The following is a 12,140-nucleotide window of genomic DNA, read 5'->3' as shown; positions in this document are numbered from 1 at the left end:
GTTTTTAACAACGACGTTTTCCGAACTGTATACCGCTCTGAAATTTGTTTAAATAATTTAATTTCAATGACATTCATTACATCGGAAAATAACTTGTTATATTGTATGGACGTTCAAAACTGTTCAGGCTTCGGAGTAAAAGCGCTTTCCAATACATTACAAGTCCGTGCACTGTGCTATTTGCAATACAATTCATGCCTTTACTTAATACATATAAATTTAATGCGTAAAAGGCTTGAATCGTTAATTAAAGACATTGAAAAGTATAAAGTCGAATGGAGTCAATTACAAGATAACGATTTAACTACAGCCTTCATAGTTTTTTAACTTTTCGGCTTTGTAAAGGTCTCGTTCTCGTCTTTCTAAGTCTAAACATATGTATTGTATAATTTTCAAGACCCTTGAGATCAAGAGGGACGTTCCATATATGTACTAGAATTACAGATTTTTTTATTAATTGTAATATATAATTTTATATTTAATATGTAAGTTCTATATATAGCAGTAGTCTGTGGTTCATGAAAGAAAATAATTCATACAAATTAAGAGACAGTGGAATATTACAAATTCTCGTCTTGATGTTTGAGAAAGCGATTGTCTCGGAGCTGGACAAATGTGTGCATTTGCAGTAAAATGCGATGTGTACGACGATATGATGGATATCTTTAACGTTTAAGGGATAAACATTTTCTCGCTGCGGCCAGTTTTATTGGCCACCGATGGAACGGGTTGATTGGACAAAACTGCTTCGTTTGTAATTGCAAAACGTATTTCAAAAGTAAATAGGATAGTACTATCGATTGCAATGTCGAATATTTCACAACTACCTAACTACCAGTGGACATTTTCACTGAGTATGTGTGAATGATTTTGGTAAATGTTTGAGTTTCAATGTGAAAGTGATAATGGTAAGAGTTCTGTACTTGTACCTGTTCCTATATAATTTATCACCTTTTATACTAATAGAGTGCTTGATTATAGATATAAAATCTTTATAGGGGTTAATATATAGCTCATTTGCTGTTAACGGTAAAATAGTTCAAAATTATTAGTCGAAAGTAATAAATAATTTAATGATGGCATACTAAGAAAAAGAGTTTAAAAGAAAAAGACATTGGCCTGTTGCATTTCAATAAAAAAAATAAACTAACGCAACAAGTTTTATAACTTCAAAACTTTTTGTTTACAAATGAGCTATACATTCAGCATTACTTTGCTTATTTATTGCAAATATTGATGGTTTATTTTGGTCAAATTTTAAACATTTGTATTGTTTTTGTTAAAAATTTTGCCGGTAAATGAACTATACATTCACGCGTTTTAAAGCTTTTACAGCCGTAACCGTGACCTTGTATATTTCGTCGTTGCAGCCCATAGATGCGCACTGCAAGACATAGTCTTCTCGCAAAGATATCTATGAGGTTTGCAATGTGGTATCAAAGTACACAATGGACGCTGCAGCCTTTCTTTAAACTTATTTATGAGCAGGGACCATTCTATATAATTAATGGATAAAGTGTGAATTTTACATAAAACCCCCGAATCCCAGGAATCGAACCAGCGATCATGTCATGGCAAGTCTTAGTTCTCTTTCGCTGGACTACGACTGCTTGTATTACTTTTTATAAATATTGAGAATTTTGATATTTAGTTCTCTGTAGGTGGCAAGTAGAAAGCCAAGGGATATGTAGACAGGTTGATTGATGCCCATCACAGTCCTTTTTTATACGCAATTATACCTTCCACGAAACCAGTTCGTACGGTATCACCCTTAAACGTCAGTACTAAAGAAATGTAATGAAGATAATTTGAATTCTTGTTCTATAAATAAATATAGGTAAAGGTTTCAATTTGACATTTACGAATGGTGTACAGTTTGTTGAGTCCATAAGCAGTTAACGCGAAAATAAATTATAAAATGTTATTTCTAGACAATGACATTAATTAAGAAGGAATTGGCAACAGCGCGCCTTCAATGCATTCCTGTTGACATATATATGCACCTGCAACATGTGTTGCTTAAAATATACAATAAAATTATTTCTACATTCTTCTTTCCTGAGTCAGCAAGGAAGGATCTTTATTTAGAATTAAAACGACTCTACAGGTGATGCAGGAACACTAAAATTCGTCCGTTTTTTAACTGTGGTAGACCAGCGTTCCATTTATCGTGATGATTCGTTTTTGTTAAGTCATAATCTGTGAAATGAACTAATATATAATAGCTATTAAATAATTACTTTTTTTCTAAACGCGTCGTATTGCTGGCTACTACGGCTACAATACTTTTTGTTTTAAATTATTCTTGCTCCTCCGAATTCAAATTCGAACACGGATTTGAATCGAGCTTTGTCTGTGACCGCTATCATTACATTTAGGTTGATTTTGAGGAAAATACATGCATGATTAGGAGTACACCTCTGCCAGCTAAGCTTGTATACTGGTGATCTCGTCCGTAAGAAGGTGCCGATGCTTAATCGGGTGATAATTTACTTCCAACCGCTGAACTTGTATAAAAGCATTCCTTGATTCATAGTCGATAATTGACGTTATTACTCTATATATCAAACGTTGTTAAATATGGTTAAAAAGAATACCCGTTGAGTTTCTGGTAAGCTCTCCGCAGCCGATCAACATTCCGGGCCAATGTAGCTTACTATTTACAACGTTATAATAATTGACGATTCAAAAGTATGTGTAACTACTTGAAGAAATTTATTCGAAGAATGCGCTAATCTCTTTAATGTCGGTGAATATAAATATGAAACGTTTTAGGACAATATGGATGCCTTTAAGCAGCTTTCGCCACCTCTAAACAATAACACATACATTATTATGTGGTTTAAAATTGCTTTACAAACAAACACCAATAAAGAACTTGTTTCCAATATTACTTACTCAACTTTCATAAGAAGAAATCACAGTGTTATGTGTTAATTTGTATTTTCGTCAAAATAGTCTTAACTCGATGCACCAGGATTTTATGACGTAATGCTTACGCAAGAAGAGTGGAGTTCGAATACATGATACCTTTTTACGTTAATAAAAGAAATTTATCGTATTTGTTAATGTTATCAGTTCCGTTTCCGTATTTGTGCTTAAAATCGATTTTGTAGATTAATTGAAAGTCATTCGATTTTCACCATTGCACAATGCATTTTTGTGATTTTATCATAAATTATGTTAAGTAAATAAAATATATTACAGATGACTTATTATTTAAAATATTAAAATTTTATTTTAATTTACCATTATCATTCTCTTAAATTAATTAAAGTTCTACTATTTTTAATCTTCAACATTATCATTTCAGTTGTAAGACGTCAACTGCTGGACATAGGCTATCCTCAAATATTTCCAATAAGACGACGTTACAAGGTTATGCATCTTCTTTGGATGGATGTTCTGCGCTGCGCATTCCCATGTTCATTTGTACTATAATATTAAAATGCTGCACTAAAGACTGGTTTATTCGAGTTCTTTATATATGAATGAATTTTAATTAATTTCTAACAGAAATAAGAAGAAAGTCAGTCCAGATTAAAAAACCAACTCAAAATACATAAAAGTAATTCATACATACAAATACGTGACAAAAGAATCTATATGTATATTTACAGCAGGCTTATGTCAAACAGTGAAAATCAAATACACATAATAAAATACAATAGTTTAAGTATCTAAAAATAACATAAACACAAACAAATAAATCCAATACTTAAAATGAATGAACCATTTTGTATGTTTATTTTGTACCGTGTTTAAAAAGTTTTCGATAAAAAGTTGTTAATAGGATAATAGAGCGTCAATGCTCATCTAGTAAAATCATTGTTACTTACTGCGTGTATTATTTATTTGCGTACATTACTATATTTTTTTACATTTAATACTAGATTTTTTAAAAACAAATTTTTAATTTTAAAAAATGAGTAATTGTTTTGAAATTTAAAAATGTTTAAATAATTGCTATCCACGGTTAAGGAAATGTTGCATTTCCTTTTCAGTAGTTTAAAACGTCATTACGCCAGGATATCTTGTCATCGTGGTTTCCGTATCTTTATTTTTAGGTCTTTGTCTATTCATTGCTTTTTTGCTTATTCGGTTTTGTTTAACATAACCCGACCGTTAAAGAAAATCAGTTAGAGATGTAATAAAACAAATGTAGCGGGAGCAGTTATTCGGTTCGAATTAGATTTAAAGGAATTCCAGAGCGTTATTTCCCCCAAAACAAACAGCTTTATGGGCGACGCGAAGGCGGGAAGCCGCTGTTATTTTTCACGGTGTTTTCTTTTTCTCAACTGACAAGCTGAGAGCGGCCGGTTCGGGACGCGGAAGTCCCTTTATAATTTGCCGTAATAAATACGGAGGAAGTTTCGACACTGCCAAATGATTTATTAATAACGGAGATTTTCCGTTTTAAGTCGAACGTTTGCAAGGACGTCTTATGTTACGGTGTTTAGTGCTTTTTATTATCATTTGCGACATAGATCGAGGAATTGCTCGTCTCCAGTTGCAGTCGGTGCTCGTGTAACCAATGGCTGTTTTGGCCAAGAGGTTTTCCAGTGGCAACCACAAGCAGCCGCTAGACGCTGTCTAAGTAGGCCTCCCACCAGCTAGACGTTGAATGCCGGCAACGCCAGACCCGTCAGTGCGGCAATCTTTGGTGGAGGATATGCTTTGTATTGGGCTTATATCGGCCGAATATAAGAAGAATTTTCGTTAATATCTTGTCTTTCATACGAAGATTAATAAATTACTAAAGTTACATAAACAGTTTTTAATAGAGATTTATAAGATTGATCAACATTCTGAACAATGTAACTAATGTAAACTATTTTATTATTATAATAATAGATAAAATAAGCACACGAGAGCACTTGTTATTATAACGTTCAATAGCTTGATTTGATTATAAAATAATAATTTTCTTTCACAAAGTCCTTCGAAAAATAACTTTTAAACTAGAAAAGGGATTATTTGTGAATAAATTTTTTAAGCAAGTCACATTTAGGTAACAACTTTATGTCCATTTGTCGCCATCTTTGGTAAGGTTGCCGCACAGACGTGAACATTTGATCGCCGAAACGAATGGCTCAGATGCGAGATATGATCTAGTTTACACGGATATGGCTCTCGTTTGGCGCGCAATGTGTGGGTAGAACCATTCTTGTTGGGATATATGTAGGCATACTTGTATCTCAAAACTACTTCGTGGACCTGATAAATGTTTACCCACAATTTACACAAGAGGAAACTTCCGAATTATGCGCTTGTTTAAGCTAGCATATTATATTACGTATACCAATTAATTTATTTTTTCTCAAAAAGTATTTATAAAGGAAAAATTTTAACGCTGCATATTGAATATTGCCGATCGATTCTTCTTTTGGGGCTTGTTATGTAATTTTAAAGTAAATCTTAACAAAAATATTGGCTATGAAACAAGTTATGATGTTATTTTTGATTTCTTCGAAAAAAAAAAATGATCCGTTATCGGTTAAGTTTTGCAATATCTGCGGGTAAACTTAAACTATACCATTACTATATATATATATCCTGCATGAACTTGTGTATATTCTAAAATTTCGGCCAAGTAATACCGCAAATTGTTACGTCGTTCCCCGTATTTCGATGATTTTTATTAAAGCACGACACTAACTAATCACTGGCTGCTCACACTAGTTTTATTAATTTTTTATTATTAATATTTACTTATTTAATTATTTTTATTCATACGTTTTGTATTATTTTTTTATATTATTATGAGTATTTCTTTAAAATGCCATCTTAAATTACAGCTGCGAAGAGTAACGGCCGCTAATAAAAACACAAAAATCAAACAACTGGGTTATTTACTGCAAATCAGCCCTGTATCACGTGTTGAGTATGTACTGAAATACGTAGCTAACAGTTCCCATTGTTTGTACTTATGTAATAATTTGCCAGTTTTTCTTTCAAGTTATATGAACAATATACCCTTTATTTCTTTTCTTTTCTCTCTTTTTAGTCAATGGTGTCACCACATTAAACTAGTTCAAAGTAAATGATGTGATTTTTATTTTACCAGAAACGCTTTTTTTTTTAATTATTCATCCATGACATCAGTTCGTCGCTTAAAGTATAATATTTTTTCTGGTTTTAACACGCCTATTTCTTATATTTAGACTTTAAATAAAATAGCATAAATTCTTGCTTTTATACAAAGTTCCCTTTGGTGAAAAATCTACCTGTCACATATAGCATTTTACTTGCAATTGATAATATCTTTATCGGTCAATGCAGGCGTTCTTAGTTGCCTATGTATATCACGAATATCTAGACTGAGACATTATTTTTTAAGATATTGTAATCACACCTACTACACCATATGTCAATAGAAACATTATTTTTATAATCTCCATAAACTTTTCGACGGAATCCAGATGTACTTTACTTTAAATTAACTTCATTACCATAGAAACGGTAACTTTTTGTACGGTGTCCCTATTTTCTACTCTTTTATTAAAGATTAATTATATATTTAAAAAAAATAAACAAATTGTTAAAAAAATATTATTTTAGGGTAAAGGAGATTTTCATTGATAATACTGCGCTTTTAGTCCCTTTAAATAAGTAAGCCTTTTTATAAAAACTGACTGCGCTAATTTATGCTCTTAATAGAGAAGGTCACAGAGAAAACAGTACATGAAAAGTAAATACACAATGTACACTTTTAAGCAAATTGCAAGATAAGACCAAAGTTAAGATAAGTAAAGTGCGAATAAAGACGTGACTATAAAAGTCTTCCCTCGTTTTTGATTTATAGTATCAAGAGGAAAGCGTGGGGTTTTAGTCGGTGTGATAGGGACAATGGTTTTATTGTCGACACAGTAGAGATCCATATAAGATAATAAAAAGAAAACGAAACAAATAGGCTCAGTACCTACGCTATTGTAATTTGACGAAACTGTTCGTGTAAAACCACTCTCGCCTGTTGCATCTCACATCATTTTAATTGATTCTATTTCTGATTTACTTTCGTTTCAAACGCCTCGATAGGTCGCTCGGGTAATGCAGTTGGGTAGTTTGTTTTCGGTAAGTATTTTCATCACTTTCTCTAGCGTATATTCACGTTTTTAATTTCACTTATGTTAGTAGAACAAACTGGGTTTACGTATAGTATAACGTATATAAAAAAGAATAACCGTACAATGGATAGCTACGTGATAAGTACGGATGCATATATATTAAGGTAATTTTGCTCAAAAATTATACAGGCACCCATTGAGATACTTACAGATAAATTAAGAAAAGGAGTTAGGATTGCGCATAAGCCGGTGTACTCTGTTTTTTTATTAGTACAAACAGGTATAATTATCGATGGATACTAAATACACTGGCTCTTTCACATCCTGAAATTCAATGGCTTCCATGTTAAGCGAAGATTATATTCATTTGTTATATAATTCGCGAAGGGATTTGGATGAATAGCGGCGGTGCGACATACGAATTTGTAATAAAATATTTGTCGCAATACCAAATATCCACTCGTCTCATTTAGACATAAGACGGCAAGTTATAAGCTATGGAATTTAACTAGGCGGGGCTTAACTAGAACAAAGTAAGTAAACCTTACTGTAGACACGTAGATATAAGCAAAGCAATGATATCTCTAAACGGCCACACGCAATGCTCGTTGGATATTGATTATAAGGTTTATATTATTTATGTATTTACGAATTACGTTCATTAAGGTTGTTTCAGTATTTATTTATTTTCTATACTTGTTCTAGATGTAGTGTCTTTAAGTAAGAAAAAGATTGACATGGTTCTGCAACAAATGATCCAATTCTTTATATCTAATTTTATCCGCATCATAATGTTTAACGCACCTCTGACGGAATGAAAGAATAGCCGTGTTTTAAAGGTGAATGATGTTATCTACTATGGCACGCTTGTGGCAATAAATACAAAAGGTCGTATGGACGTAAATGTCATAATGAAATGGATTTAGACTTAAATGTTTTACTTTATGTTTTTGTCAAAATTGTAACTATATTTTTATTAACATCCTAGTATATGTAAATTTCTAGCTGTTATTCATTTGTTTTTGATATAATTTACAAGAGTGGCGTAGTAAAACATGATGTGATGAAATAAAGGATACATTTCCATATCCAGTACACTTGTATCTTATTAGAGGGCTCGTTAGGTAAAGTATTAACGCGTCGATAGTCGGCCGATACTGATGAGTTCGTGATCGGACGAATGACTCAGTACCGAGTAAATTGGATTTCCTAATAAGGTTCCACTTTGTCTAAGTCTCGATGCCTATTATGGGTCCAATAACAATATACGAGAAAGTTATTCTATGGCACTCTTAGATCTAATGCTTTGAGTCAAATCATTTGTATAGCGTATGCCCGCTTTAAGTATTTGCATTGTGATGTCTATTCAGTTTGCCAGTATGTCCGATATTGTCTTAACAAACATACATCCGGTATTTTTTGTGACGCCATTCTTCTTTTCAGACGGTTGACGCCCACTGCAAGGCATAAGACTCCTCCAAAGATCTACATACTATAACATGCGCTGCCCGCATCCAGCGACTTCCTCAACTATGTCGTCGGTTCACCTAGTGCCCCCCACTCGTGGTCGCCATTTAAAAACCTCTCAGCTTCAATGACCATCGGTTGCACGAGCCATGTGCCCCGCCTTCTGCCTCTTTACATGAGAAATTCTTCGAGCTACGTTGGTGATCGTGGTTCTTCTACGGATATTATTTCTGATTCGATTTCGTTGCGAATCTCCGAGCATGGCCCACTCCATTGCTTTCTGGTTGACCATGAGTCCTGTCGTATGTGACTACTTTTCAGACCCGTGTGTCATCACCGGCATCACACTATGGTCAAACACTTTCGTTTTCAACCATTGCACTATTTTGGACAGATTCGGCGAGTGATCTCTTTGTCAAGGTTGCACTTACCAAGCTGGACGGCTTGTCCCAGGTATAAACAGTTGTCCTCAGCTTCGAACGTAAAATCTCCGACATCTATTTGAGTAGGCACGACATGGATATTAGACATCACTGTCGTCTTATCCATGTTTATTTTAAAAGCTATTGTGACGCCGTTGGCGCTACTATTTATTATAATACCTTTGGTGTTCATAAAATCAAAATATTTATTTTTAAATTATTTCTTTATCAAAGATGTTGTGAAAAAGTATAAAAAAATGGTTAATTTTTAAAAATTATTGTGCTTATGTTTTTTTCATTTGTAGCCCATTTTTCTACCTTTTTATTGTGATCTACTGCTATTTAGACCTTGACTCGGTATCATATCTATTAGATTTTATAATAAATGACTAGAAAAAAATTTATTAATCAACATTTTATCATTCTTTTCAGGTGAATCTAGTTTAACTTTTATTTTGTACTGAGAAACTCTTTCGTGAGGTATGTATATGTAATGTAAATTTTCCTTCACCAATGTAAAATTTTATTTTAAAATGTTTCGGTATTTTATTAATAAATATTTTATATATTAATTTTAAATAAATAAAAAATGAAACTAGTAGCGGTAGGGTTTCTAAGCTAATACAATTGTTTATTAAAAATGTAATGAAACGTATTGAGTTGTTCATTTTAATAAATAAAATAAGTCTTAATTATTATATTCCAAATAATTGTAAAATGATTGCATGATTTCATGATTGAACCAAAACTAACTTCATATAAGAACAAATATTTTACGTGATATAGTATCATGCAGTTTCTCTCTGCCAGCTGCTAGTAGTTCATACCTTATTCGATGCAATGACAATGTAAGTTCCAATAGAAAAAACTGACAGAGAAAGTATAAACATATAGAGTGACTATATGTTTCATACGGAGTGAAAACTAATTTTTAATTATTGTTTTTTTCACCTTTGTGCATTTTTGTGTTATTTTTCAGTTATTAGTTGAAATTAAAGTAATTTGTAATGTAAATCCGATAACCGTTTATCACGTACTGATCGCTGACCACATATAAAGTAAACGTACACCATTGACCAATTTGCGCAATAAAACTCACCGTTGTACATCTTAGAGTCGTGTGTCCAAGAAATGTCGGACGTAAACGTCTTTCATGTTTTGACACCTGTCCCACGTCAATGGTTGTGGTGTAACTTTCAACGGAATCTGTTGTGCTATGAAATGCATTATATTATTTCTTTCAAATTAATATTTCCATTTTGTATATCTATATAAATCTCTTTGTATAAATTTTTATATTCCTATATTAGCTGATATTAATACTATAATTTTTTTATTATGGGAAATGTTGATTTCAATACGACTTACCAAGCTAGAGGCAATGAAATTATTCACGTAAAAAAAACCTTAAAATGTTTTTCATGTTGTATTATCAGTTCCGATTACAAAACAGCTTAAGATAATTTAAAGCCATACAGTGAAGTTCTGTTTGTAGTGACAGATCTACGAAGGGGCCAGCTGGTTTCGTATGAACGTGTACTCCTGTTTGTTACCAAAACAATCTTCCTTTGTTGATGCTTATTTAATATTCGTTTAAAAGCGTTAAAAATGGACATTAACATTTCAATAAAATCACTCTTCATTATAGAATTATTGAATAGATTTAGCTGATTATAATAATCGTATCTTGCCGTGGCGGTACCGGCACGTAGAATCATTCCTACTCCAAGAGCCGAAAAAGTGAAAAATATATACAGACACTGGACTGTAGCATTTCTCGAACATATTTAAAATAAAAAAAGCGCTCGCGTGCCGAGCGTGACTAGAATCGGCATAAACCATGTGTATGATAGATAAAAATTCCAGGTTCGTATTCGTCATCAGTTCCACTGTGTAAAGACCTATGTTGTAAAGACCTGACTTGAGGCTCTCGAGAGGGGCCATATTTATTTCTGCGAAAAGGTGTAGGCTAAACGCATTCAGCTACTTAACTGCCGGTGCAGTTTTAAATGTCAACAAACAAATAGCAGTTGTCACTGGCAAAAAAAATGTTCTATAGAATTTTTCTCTAAAAAAAACATTCGTAGACTGCGGACAATTTTAAACCGTATCAATCTACGGTACGTAAAAGGTATATAGACAATCGCAAAAGAAAACTGTGTTCATAATATGTAACAACAATATTCTTAACGAGGCTATGTAACCTTACATGTATTTTTTCGAAACGTATTTGCGTACAATAAATCAAACATTAGACTCCACCCATAGTGCGACAATAGAGCGATGATAAGCGAACTTTCGGCGCAAGTGAATGGGACACACGAGACGCCCATGGTTTTGTCATTTGACAAACAATGCGACGTATTAGTTGCGGTTTGCAACACTTGTATCATATCTTGTGAAACAACTTAAACAAGATAGCGAAGCTTGTGTTGTTACGTGTGTCGTTTCGTAAATCGATGGCATGTGTGTATCTGACAGACGATGGTAACTCAGCTTCTGCATCTACAATAAACTTCAAATAATGGTTGTGATAAGTCTTTACATTAGTTAGGCGGCTACATAGTGATTGGAATTAGGTGTAAAAGCTATAAAATACTATACATTCACCCCGAATGTATAGTTCATTTGCTGTCAATTAATGTGTGGTACCTCCTAGCCTAAAGACTATGTTTTCAGAAATGTAATAATATAGTGCTCATATTGGGGGGACCAGAAAGTAATGTCGTTTCTGTCGACATATCTTATAGAAAAACCGATCGATTTTTAAAGCTCCAGCATTGAAAACTTGTATGCTAGACGACAAAAGGTTGTTGATAACGAAGGTGAATACATTTTTGATAAGGAATAAAAACATGTTAAAATGTAGTCGTGTAAATTTAACTCAAGAAAGCAACATTACTTTCCGGTCTCCCTAATATATGTGGTACATTAAAATAAATTTTTGTTAACCATCTGTACTGGCAGACTGTAATTACTGTCAGAATTTATTGGACAGATCGCTTTATACAGAGCTATTGGTAATAAGTGCTTTAAAATTATTGTGCCCAATTGAGCTTTAAATTCATCTCTTTAAAGCTTTTACGTCTATTTGTAATCAATAATATATATGGGAATTATTTACTAGAAAAAGTAAGAATCCGCCTCCATAACTATTTTGTCGATAATGTATTTCGAGTAGCGT

At 32.9% G+C, this 12,140-nt stretch overlaps 1 protein-coding gene across 3 annotated transcripts in view; it reads left to right on the top strand.

Moving 5' to 3' along the window:
- klar (klarsicht) overlaps window positions 1-12,140 on the top strand; it is a 297,221-nt gene that overhangs the window by 28,519 nt on the left and 256,562 nt on the right. The window contains exon 1 of one of the 3 annotated variants that reach the window (XM_068763774.1): window positions 9,401-9,436. The exons of the other annotated variants lie outside the window; for them this stretch is intronic. The gene's annotated coding sequence lies outside the window, so the exon portion shown is untranslated. Of the gene's footprint in view, window positions 1-9,400; window positions 9,437-12,140 lie in introns of those variants that run through there. 3 annotated transcript variants of the gene reach the window in all.

Source organism: Battus philenor, unplaced genomic scaffold, assembly GCF_028537555.1.
Source record: "Battus philenor isolate CCGP_79_NKW_IND1 unplaced genomic scaffold, ilBatPhil1.0.hap1 SCAF_18, whole genome shotgun sequence".
NCBI lineage: Eukaryota > Metazoa > Arthropoda > Insecta > Lepidoptera > Papilionidae > Battus > Battus philenor.
Note: the sequence above shows the minus strand (reverse complement) of the source record. Positions and strands in the feature narration are given on the sequence as shown.